Source organism: Ochlerotatus camptorhynchus, unplaced genomic scaffold (assembly GCF_037179485.1).
Source record: "Ochlerotatus camptorhynchus isolate MF236.1 unplaced genomic scaffold, CSIRO-AGI_Acam_v1.1 ptg000015l, whole genome shotgun sequence".
Classification (NCBI taxonomy): domain Eukaryota; kingdom Metazoa; phylum Arthropoda; class Insecta; order Diptera; family Culicidae; genus Ochlerotatus; species Ochlerotatus camptorhynchus.
The window spans coordinates 3,220,804-3,233,192 of NW_027040507.1; positions in this window are offsets into that span (position 1 = coordinate 3,220,804).

Sequence of the window (12,389 nt, forward strand, 5' to 3'; positions counted from 1 at the left end):
GTTGTAGCGGTATGTGATTGCAATTACGATGTCATCATATTGATAGAAACGGGCCTTGACGACAGCATCAACTCACTGCAACTTTTTGGTACTGACTTTAATGTATTTCGCTGCGATCGCAGTGCTCGTAATAGCCAGAAAGCGAAGTTTGGAGGAGTGCTTATTGCCGTGGCCAGCGTTTACAAGTCTGTTGAGATAAAGACTATTAATGGTAGTAACCTGGAACATGTAAGTGTGTCTGCCTCTATTCACGGAAAGCGGTTCGAGCTTTGCGCTGTATATATTCCTCCAGATCGTAGTCGGGACGTAGGTGTTATCGATGCCCATTTAGCTACTCAAGGCGAACCAGCCTAAGGCTGAAAGCCTCCTAAATAAAGCTAAATAATTTAGCTACTCTTCGTGAATTACGTGATGCAACTCCAGATGGTGACCTTTTGCTTGCTTGTGGTGACTACAATCAACCACACATAGCATGGGATTGTCTTGATGATGGAATCTTAAACCTTGATCCTTCCACGACGTCTGCTGGCAGTGCTGCTCTGATGGATGGAACGAGCTTCCTGAATATCCGGCAATACAACTCTATTCGCAATCACCTGGGGCGCATCCTAGATTTGGTTTTCTGTGATTCCGATTGCAACATTGTAGTTAACGAAGCGGTGTCCCCATTGCTGGCTATTGATTTGCATCATCCACCGATTTTATTCTCCTTACCAACTCAATCCGATTGTGCTGTGATTGGAGCAGTATTCTGGCAACAAATGACGTCAACGATATGGCAGCACAATTTTGCAACATAATTTGCAATTGGCTCACCGATAACACTCCAAGACGAAAACCTCCTATATCTCCTGCTTGGAGTTCTCCTCTCCTGCGGCTTTTGAAACGCGATAAAAATTCCTGGCAGCGTAAACTTCGCCGACATCGAACTTCTGAAACGAAACGCAACTTTCATCGCGCTTGCAACGCCTATCGTAAGCTTAATTCAACCCTATACAAGTCATATGTCTTGCGTGTCCAGACCAATTTACGTAGAAATCCCAAGAGCTTATGGAAGTTTGTGAACTCCAAGCGAAAATCGTCGAATATTCCTTCATCCGTATTTTTTGGCGATTTGGAGTCTACTTCTATGCTCGAATCGTGTGATCTATTTTCCCGCCACTTCAGTTCTGTTTTTTCGGATTCAGCCGCCAACGCAGATGAAGTAGAAAGAGCGGCTTGCAATGTTCCTGAGGGTCTCATCGATTTGCGTACATTTGTGGTTAGCAATATGTATGTCGTTAAAGCTGTTAGGAAGTTGAAGAAATCTGTTTCACCGGGTCCTGATGGTGTACCTGCAATCATTTTTTGCCGCTGTGTTGCTGTTTTAGCTGATCCCCTAGCTCGCATCTTTACCGCTTCGTTGCACCAAGGAGTTTTCCCCGAAATATGGAGACATTCCTTTATGTTCCCTGTCCATAAGAAGGGCGACAAACGTGACGTGACAAATTATCGTGGCATAACAAGTCTATCTGCAGCTTCAAAATTATTCGAGATCATTGTGAACGATGCTATCTTCTTTCATGTCAAGAGCTACATTTCAGCAACGCAACACGGATTTATGCCAGGACGCTCAGTTACATCAAATTTGCTGGAGTTCACCTCAACATGTATAAATCACTTGGAAAATAGGGCTCAAGTTGATACCGTTTATACCGATCTGAAAGCGGCATTCGATTGCATCGATCATGGTATTCTTCTTCGGAAAATGTCTCGCCTGGGAATTTCGGATGGTTTGGTTGATTGGCTGAAATCATATCTTTCCAACAGAACACTTCGTGTCAAGCTGGGTTCGTGCACTTCATCACCATTTGCTGAAACCTCCGGTGTTCCCCAGGGCAGCAATTTAGGACCATTGCTGTTCACAATCTTCTTCAACGATGTGACGCTCCTCTTGCCGAGTGGTTGTGTGCTCATATACGCCGATGATCTCAAACTATACATTGTTGTCAAGAACGTCGAGGATTTCCGTCAGCTCCAAGCAATGTTAGACCAATTTGTTTATTGGTGCCGCTTAAACAAGCTTTCCGTCAGTATATCAAAATGTGTGGTCATGACATTTAATCGCACAAGAACGCCAATCGTATTCGATTACTCAATTGATGGATTTGTACTAGAAAGAGTAGAACAAGTAAGCGACCTAGGTGTAATGCTGGACCCTAAACTTACGTTTGACTTACACCGTTCAATGATAATCACTAAGGCTAATCGTCAGCTTGGTTTTATATCAAGAATCTCAAGAGATTTTTCGGATCCGTACTGTTTAAAAGCACTGTACTGTTCACTCGTTCGTCCGATTATCGAGACTGCATCTGTTGTTTGGACTCCCTACCAACTTTCCTGGAACATCAGAATAGAACGTATCCAAAAAACATTCATTCGTCGAGCATTAAGACAACTTCCTTGGAGAGATCCACTAAACTTACCTCCGTATGCTGAGAGATGTCGCTTGCTAAGCATGGACACTAGGGTGCTTCATTCTGAAAAAAGTGATGAATTTCTGATGGGCCACCCTCCAGTTCGATTCATAGCCCCAAAATATGAACCTGTGCAAAAATTGGTAAAGATTGATGAAGGTTTAGAGGTCGCGCCAATGATTTGAAATTTGTATGGGAATTACTATGGAAGAATTTAAAAAATCGCTTATATCGCTATAACTTTGCTTCTACTTGTCCAAATGTCGAAAAAATTTAGTATGTTATTGCTATGGCAATAAACAAAAAGCCTACAGTTGCTACGCTCAGTTTTGCAGCGTATCAAGAATTATAAAAATGTGAAAAAATGGCAAAATAGGGTAAATTGACAGATGAATATGTACAAGGCAACAACGCCAATTTCATCGCAACAACAACAGGCTTGTTGATCATTGTCATGACAACCACATATTTTTTTTTTTCAACGTTTGGACAACTACAACCAAAGTTAGAGCAATGTAAACGAAAATCAATAATTTCCCATACTAATTCACCAAAATCTCCATACAAAATCCAAATCATTGGCGCGACCTCTAAACCTTCATCAATCTTTACCATTTTTTGCACAGGTTCATATTTTGGGGCTATGAATCGAACTGGAGGGTGGCCTATCAAAAATTCATCACTTTTTTCAAAATGAAACACCCTAATGGACACGTTACAACGACGGCGACAAATTCAACAGGCAACATTCGTCGCGAAGTTATTAAGTGGTGAAATTGACTCTACCCACTTACTCCCTTGCTTGAACTTTCGTGCGCCAAGCAGATTTCTACGCTCAACGTTCCTATTGCGTCAAGACTCACACCGCTCTTCTTTTGGACAACATGAACCTGTTACGAGTATGATTCGCATGTTTTCTACAGTTGAAGAGTTGTTCGAGTTTGGGGAACCTGCTGCTCAATTCCAGAGACGTATTATTAACTCCAGATACATTTAGTATTTGTTATGGCTTCTGGTTCATTAAGACTTGTTGTCAGATGGATGTATTAAATAAAAATAAATAAATAAATAAATAAATAAATTCCCATTCCATGGAGGCGACCAGCCCAAGGCTGAAAGCCTCCCTAATAAAGATAAATAATAATAATAATTCCCATTCCAATTTGTGCTACATGCTTTTGAAGGAATTCTCCTCCCAGTATACATGGCACTACTAAATGTGATTTTTTTTATCTAGTTCGTTTATTTGGAAGGCTCAATCGGGTTGGATTTACGGAGCCTATAATTAATTGTTCTTTCCCAAGTAACCAAAAGTTCCGCATTCAACGATAAAACTCTCTACCAAGTTCCTACCTACCTGAGTACCTGATGGGCGACGACTCGTTGAATTCAAACCTGCGTCGAACGAAGTAACCGTCTCCATTGGTCTCGGTTCTGAGCCAATCGCTTCCGTTCAAGGACCTAATGTCCTCCTCAACTGCACAAAGCCAACGCGTGCGTGGTCTACCCCGAAGCCGACGTCCTCTTCCGGGTTCCCTGCTGAATATTGACTTCGCTTGACGCTCTTCCGGCATTCGTGCCACATGCCCAGCCCACTGTAGCCTGCCGTGTTTTATAAGCTTCACAATATCCATGCCGTTATATACTTGGTACAACTCGTGATTCATGCGACACCCCCAGATGCCATTTTCCAGTTTACCGCCGAGTATTGTTCGCAGCACTTTACGCTCGAAGACACCGAAAGCTCTCCGATCGGCGTCTTTCAATGCCCACGATTCGTGGCCATAAAGGGCTATCGGCAGAATCAACGTCTTGTACAGCGCGAATTTCGTTTTCGTACGCAAGCTGCGGGCCTTCAGCTGGCTACGCAACCCGTAGAAAGCCCTGTTCACGGCTGCAATACGCCTTTTCACCTCGCGGGTAACATCATTATCGCACGTCACTAAAGTACCAAGATAAACAAATTCGTCCACAACTTCAAATGTTTCGCCATCTAGCACCACTTAACTACCAACACCACTATTGCTCCCACGCTTTCTACCGGCGACCATGTACTTCGTTTTGGTAGAATTTATCGTGAGACCAATCCTCGCTGTCTCCCTCTTAAAAGGCGCGAACGCCTCTTCCACTGCTCTACGGTCGATTCCGATGATGTCGATGTCGTCCGCAAAACCAAGGAGCATGTGCGACTTTGTGATGATGGTACCGTTCCTCTGCACGCCAGCTCTCCTAATCGCTCCTTCGAGGGCGATGTTGAATAGCAAGTACGAAAGAGCATCTCCCTGCTTCAACCCATCTAAGGTCACGAACGAGGCTAAAATCTCGTCTGCAACTCGTACACATGATTTCGAACCATCCAGCGTTGCACGAATCAGCCTAATTAGTTTCGTCCGAAAACCGTTTTCTTGCATTATCTGCCATAGCTCGTTTCTCTTTACTGAATCGTACGCTGCCTTGAAATCTATGAACAGATGATGAGTCTGCAAGTTGTATTCCCGGAACTTCTTAAGGGTTTGACGCAGGGTAAACATTTGATCTGTCGTTGATCGACCCTCACGAAAACCAGCCTGGTATTCGCCGACGAAGGATTCCTCAAGCGGTCTCAATCTGTTGAACAGAACACGTGACAATATTGTGTACGCCGAATTCAGAAGCATGATTCCTCAGTAATTGGCGCACTCCAGTCTGTGTCCTTTTTTGTAGAGGGGACAAACGAGACCATCCAACCAACTAGCGGGCAATTCTTCCTCCTTCCATATCATGAGCAGTATACGGTGGATCATCTGGTGCAGCTGCTCACTTCCGTGTTTGAGAAGTTCGGCCGGGAGCTCGTCATTCCCCGCAGCCTTACTGTTTTTCAGCTCTCGTATCGCCTTTTTCACCTCTTCTAGCGTTGGTGGTTCCACAGCTTGACCATCGTCGTCGATGTGTGTTCTGTTTGTAGATGCTCTCTCGTTCTCTCCGTTCAGCAACGTCTCGAAATACTGCTTCCACCTGGCAGCCACAATCGTTTTATCTGTCAGCAGATTACCTTCACGGTCATAGCACATGGCGGGAGACGGCGCTGTCTTACTCCTCACGCCATTGACAGTTGCGTAAAACCTTCGCATATCATTCTGCTCCATACATTCTTGAGCCTCAGCAATAACGCGTTCCTCGTACTGCCTTTTTTTTTTCCTGCGATGGGTTCGCTTCTCGGCTGACCTTGCTACCCTGTACCGCTCTCTGTTCTGACGGGTACCAGACACCAAAATCCGGCTTCTGACGACGTTCATTCCCTCTGTCACTCGCTGGCACTCCTCGTCAAACCACCCGTTCCGGGGGCGCCTCTGAGCTGTACCACCTCTCGTACTGTTGTGCTCACCGCTCCGTGGACAGCTTCCCTCAGATTGTTGAGATTCTCGTTCACGTTGATTTCCGCTATCCGCTCATTCAGCTTCTGGTGGTACTCTGCAGCAACACCATCTACTGTCCAACGCTGGATGTTGAAACGCATCGATCTCCGGTTTCTCGAACTCGTAACGGTCGATAGACGCGCTCGAATTTTCGCGACAACGAGATAGTGATCCGAGTCGATATTAGGACCCCTGAAGGTCCTGACATCTACGACATCCGAGAAATGCCGTCCATCCACCAACACGTGGTCGATCTGGGAGCAAGTTTCGCCATTAAGGTGTCTCCAGGTGTGCTTTCGGATATCCTTGCGTGCTAAGTGGGTGCTACTGATGGCCATATCACGAGCAGCAGCGAAGTTTATCAGCTTCAGGCCATTATCATTCGTTGCAGAGTGAAGGCTCTCTGTTATAATGATTGGGCGAAAGCATTCCTCTCTTCCGACCTGCGCGTTTGCATCTCCGATGACAATCTTCACGTCGTGTTTAGGGCACTCATCATAGGTTTTATCCAGGCTTTCATCAAACATATGGTATTTGAACGATGTGTTGGCGATAGGATCTACCGCCCTGAATTCACGTTCTCCAGATCTAAGCCACCGTACTTCTTGAATAGCAGCCACACTCACATTCACCTTTTGCAGTTCACAGGCCAGAAGACCCACTTGACTTGTCCAGGTTCATTTAACGTTCTGACATTCCAAGAACCGAGTTTCCATTCATTGTCCTTATTTCGTTGCCGTTGGGTCAGTTGCCGAAAATTCTGTTCGTTTTTTCTTCTTCTTACTTAATTTTCCGGATTATTTTTATAATTCAGAATGCTACCGTACCAGGGTCGCGATACCTACATCGTGTTGATGGGGCTGCCATCTTGGATTTAGCTGACACAATACAGCATTTCTTTTTCAGCCGCTGGATCCCAGATAGACGCTGTTCGAGCAGCACCTCCTGGTGGACAGACGCTCGACGATTCGCACCTCCTCAGCCTTGCTATCATCACGATATGGGTTAATCGTGATGACATTTCCCACACCCCGCTACCAGCACATATATGGGCATATACTGGCTGTCATCATCCGACACGTGGAAGCTTGAGTTAGGAGCTTGTGAAGACCAGAGCTATGTTGGACGCTCTTTCCCCTGTGGTCCTCACCATTTTGGGGTGCACCAAGTTCCATAAAGTTCCAACAGAACTTTCAAGTTCCATAAAGTTCAAGTAAAGTTTTGACAAAACTTTCAAGTTCAATAAAGTTCAAATAAAGTTCCGACAGTACTTACTTCCCAAGCAACCAAAAGTTCCGCATTCAACGATAAAACCCACTTTCAAGTTCCATAAAGCATGAGCATGAGCATGAGCATGATTGACCGCCCACGGTTGCTACTCTGTTATTGCCAGATCAGCTGTACTTACACAGAGAACCAATAGACGATGCTTGGGACTAGCAATCATCCTCAATGTGTAAAAACTGGTGATCTCAAACTAGACAATACCAGCGCCGGCCGCGCTCGAACACAGGTCAAGAAAGGAATGGGTAGGAATGTGTTGACGTGACACTCGCTTTGATGGAAGCCGAGAAATCCTCTGCACTTCCACGAGGAATGTTGGATAAGAGGGTAGGGTTTGCAGCAGGGTTCGTTTTGGTAAACGATAAGCTGAATTCACTTCTTCTTCTTCTTCGCATTTCAAACTTATTGCATATCGCATATTAGCTTATTGCGTGCTCTCAACCTAGTGTTCCAGATGCACTTCCACAGTTATTAATTGAGAGCTTTCGATGCCTGTACCATTTTTGCATTGGTATAATTGTATGGCAAGTCTAATCATACTTCTATGCCCAGGGAAGTCGAGAAATTTTCCAACCCGGAAAATTCCTAGACCGGGACCGGGAATTGAACCCAGCCACCTCCAGCATGGTCTTGCTTTGTAGCTGCGCCTTTACCGACTGAGCTAAGGGAGGCCCCGCTGAGCTGAATTCACGTCCTAACGATAGGGAGGGGTTACTGTATAAATACATAAAAAGGAATGATCTCACTCCCATCACCAAGTGGAGCTGCACCACCAGCAACTGGCCTCTTCGTGGACTTTCTTCAATCACACACGTATAACCGTCCGGGAGGCAGAGTGCCAGCGCTAATCCGGCAAATGCAGCCAAAAACTAGGAAAGCGAACGCACGCACAAAACAGAGAACAAACTTAACACACAACCGTATCCAAAAGCGTTCGGAACTGCACTTCCCACTTTCAAGTTCCATAAAGTGCATATAAAGTTCCAACACAACTTTCTGGCTACTTTAGAAGCTATAGAAAGCACACGAGGAACTTTAAGCTCTTTAAGTTAAAAAAAAGTTCCAAAAAGCATCCTAAGCACTTCTTAGGAACTTCAGGAAAAGCTGAAAACATGGCCTCAACAAAGTTCCAAGCAAGTTTCCTGCGGAATTTCTAAGCAACTTTAAAGTCTCTTAAAAGTTCCCTGCGGAACTTCTTAGCAACTTAAAAGTTTCTAAAAAGCTCCGTCATAGCGCACATGAAGCAATCCGCACAAGTTTTTTAGGAACAAAAATGAATGTACGTAAATATGAAATGATCAGTGGCTCAAATAAATCATAATTCTTATATTTAAGCAGTGTATCAAGATTCCATCCAGGGTTACTTCCACTCACTTCGCTATAAAAAATGTTTTTCGGAATTATGGAATCATTGGATGCTATTATGAAAGTTTGTACTTTTTTTTTTTTTTTTTTGTTAATTACTTTATTTGTACAGGCTCATTCGAATAAACTTTACAGAGCCAAGTTATCATTTTCTTTATACATTATAAATGTCTTAAATCTAAAATTAAAGGATTGGAACCGATTACTCGCGGTCTTCTCGAGGTTAGTGGATGACAATTGTTTGGATCGGGAGAGGGAAAAGGAGATTTGGAATATGATTTATGATTCAAAAATTTCACTATTTCTAAAACAAATACTTAATCCTATCGACGTTATATCAACTCTGTAATTGTACAATTATTACAGAAACAAATCTACAAAAAAAAATACACACACACATACAAAACACAAACTAAACACAAGGTTAATCAAACTTACAGTCTATGGTTAATATTCTTCAAGAAAACATATATGAGTTGCATAAACTCCAGATCGCGTCTAGCCAAAATATCCCGAACTGGAACATTAGGTTGTCTACCTCGAGCCCGAAGGGAATCGTACAACTCGGATCTGACTCCACGGTGCTCAGCACATGACCAAATAATGTGATCTGCGTCCTGGTAACCTTGTTCACATTCACAGAGATTACTGTCCCCCAGCCCAACACGGAACAAGTGAGCGCTTAGTGAATAGTGATTGGACATGAGGCGAGACATCACACGAATGAAGTCTCGACCCACCTCCAAACCTTTGAACCAAGGACACTTCGACACCTTAGGGATAATTGAATACAACCATCGTCCCAAACTCCCTTCACTCCATTTATTTTGCCAGCTGGCGAGTGACTGTTGACGATAAATGAAGAAAAATTCGTCGTAGGCGATTTGTCGATCGTAAATATCGCCTTCCATAGCGCCCACCTTTGCAAGCGAGTCCGCCTTCTCATTGCCCGCAATCGAGCAATGAGATGGGACCCATGCAAAGGTGATGACAAAAGATCTTAAAGATAAAGCACTTAGAAGCTCTCGTATTTTCATGAGAAAATACGAGGAGTGCTTTACCGGCCTCATGGAGCGAATAGCCTCGACAGAACTGAGACTATCCGTAAAAATAAAATAATGATCTGGTGCAAGTGAGGCGATCGTTTCTATCGTATAATGTATTGCCGCCAGTTCAGCAACATATACGGAACAAGGAGCATGAAGCATTCGAGAGGCGCTATGAAATTCGTTATAAATACCAAAACCAGCGGACGCCTCTATTAGTGATCCATCTGTGAAGAACGATCTTGCGGAATCAACTTGGCCAAACTTTGCAGCGAAAATTGACGGAGCAATCATGGAACGATGATGCTCTGGGATTCCGCGAATCTCTTGCGTCATTGATAAATCAAAATGAACAGAACTGTCGAAGTCGGAGAAGCAAACACGATAGGGATTATGCTGCGAAGGGCTGACATCCTGTTTTATGTACACGTAGTACAATGACATAAAACGAGTTTGAGGGTTTAGCTCAAGAAGCTTCTCAAAGTTTGCAATCACCAGTGGGTTCATAATTTCACAACGGGTGAGGAGCCTGAGGGATAATTCCGAAAACCGATCAGAGAGTGGCAACATGCCCGCTAACACTTCGAGACTCATCGTATGAGTCGAGTGCATGCATCCTAACGCGATACGAAGACAGCGATACTGGATCCGTTCCAGTTTGATGATGTGAGTTTTAGCCGCCGACTGGAAACAAAAACTACCGTATTCTAAAACCGATAAAATCGTTGTCCGGTACAACGTTAGAAGATCTTGCGGATGGGCTCCCCACCACGTTCCGGTAATTGTTCGGAGAAAATTGATCCTTTGTTGGCATTTCCGCTTCAGATACTCAATGTGGGATCTCCAGGTGCATTTTGAATCGAACCAGACCCCAAGATATTTGAAAGACATGGAATGAGTGATCGGCTTACCCAAAAGTTGAAGCTTCGGTTGTGCTGGGCTATGCTTCCTAGAAAAAACGACCAACTCAGTTTTCTCCGTGGAGAATTCGATACCTAGCTGGATAGCCCAAGTAGACAAATTGTCTAAGGTATCCTGTAAGGGTCCTTGCAGGTCGGCCTCTCTGGGTCCTGTCATAGACACTACTCCGTCATCTGCAAGTTGTCTCAACGTGCAGTTGTCCCTTAGACAATTGTCAATTTCTCTGACGTAGAAATTATACAGAAGGGGGCTTAAACATGAGCCCTGGGGGAGACCCATGTAGCTAAATCGTGAAGCTGTAGAGTTTCCATGAGAAAAGCTCATATGTTTCTCTGACAGCAAATTGTACAAAAAGTTATTAATTAATGGAGAAAGGCCACAAGCGTGGAGTTTGTCTGAAAGGACTTCAACCGATACTGAATCAAAAGCCCCCTTAATATCCAAGAAGACAGAAGCCATTTGCTCTTTATTAGCAAAAGCCAACTGAATTTCAGTGGAAAGCAACGCGAGACAGTCGTTCGTTCCCTTGCCCCTACGGAAACCAAATTGAGTATCTGAGAGTAGGTGGTTCAACTCAACCCATTTGTCCAGGCGAAAAAGGATCATTTTCTCCAACAATTTTCGAATACACGATAGCATCGCAATGGGACGATACGAGTTGTGATCTGACGCGGGTTTTCCAGGCTTTTTAATGGCTATAACTCTCACCCGCCTCCAATCATCCGGAACAATATTAAGCTCCAGGAACTGACCAAACAAGTTCAACATGCGCCTCTTAGCGACGTCTGGGAGGTTCTTCAACAAGTTGAACTTGATTCTATCAGCCCCCGGAGCCGAATTGCCACACGAAAGGAGCGCGAGTGAGAGCTCCAGCATTGAAAAAGGCTGGCTGATCTCGTCTACCGAATTCGTCGTTTCGCGAGGAATCATCTGTGCCGGCACAGAATCAGGACATACTTTTCGCGCGAACTTGAGAATCCAACTATCCGAGTATTCCTCACTCTCGTTGTGTGCAGACCGGTTACGCATCCTTCGCGCCGCGTTCCAAAGCGTATTCATCGACGTTTCGCGCGATAATCCGTCCACGAATTGCCGCCAGTATCCGCGTTTCTTGGCTTTGATGAGGCTCTTGAGTTCGCGTTCAAGAGCCGAGTACGCTTCGAAATGTACGGGTGTTCCACGTTTCCGGAAAAGCTTAAACGCGTCGGACTTTTTACGATAAACCTCAGTGCATTGCTGGTCCCACCAAGGGGAAGGAGGTTTCCTACGGAAAGACGTTCCTGGAACCGGCCGAGTTTGAGCTTGAAGCGCGCTGTCCAAGATCAGATTGGAGAGGAAGTTATATTCCTCCAACGGTGGAAGCCCTTCTACCGACGTTAGGGCATCTTCTATCACATTCTTGAACTTTGTCCAATCGATATTACGGGTAAGATCGTACGCGACGTTAACGGGTTCCGACGGATTGAACCCACTGGCAACTGAAACTTTGATCGGCAAGTGATCACTACCGTGGGGATCTTGGATCACATTCCACGTGCAATCCAACGATAATGAGTTAGAGCAAAGTGTGAGGTCTAATCTACTTCCATTCGAGGATGGGCCAGCCAAACGTGTTACTTCTCCATTGTTAAGAATTGTCATATTAAAGCTGTCGCAGAGGTCATATATCAAAGTAGAACGGTTGTCATCATGCAGTTCCCCCCAGCCTGTACCGTGGGAATTCAAATCTCCCATAATCAACCGTGGAGCAGGAAGTACCGAACAGATATCTGAAAGTTGTTTGCGATTAACAACGGCTCTAGGAGGAATATAAACAGAAGCAATACAAAGGCTCTTACCTTTAATAATAGCCTGACATGCGACAACTTCAATACCTGGAAATTGTGGAAGATTCACTCTATAGAAGGAATGGCACTTTTTGA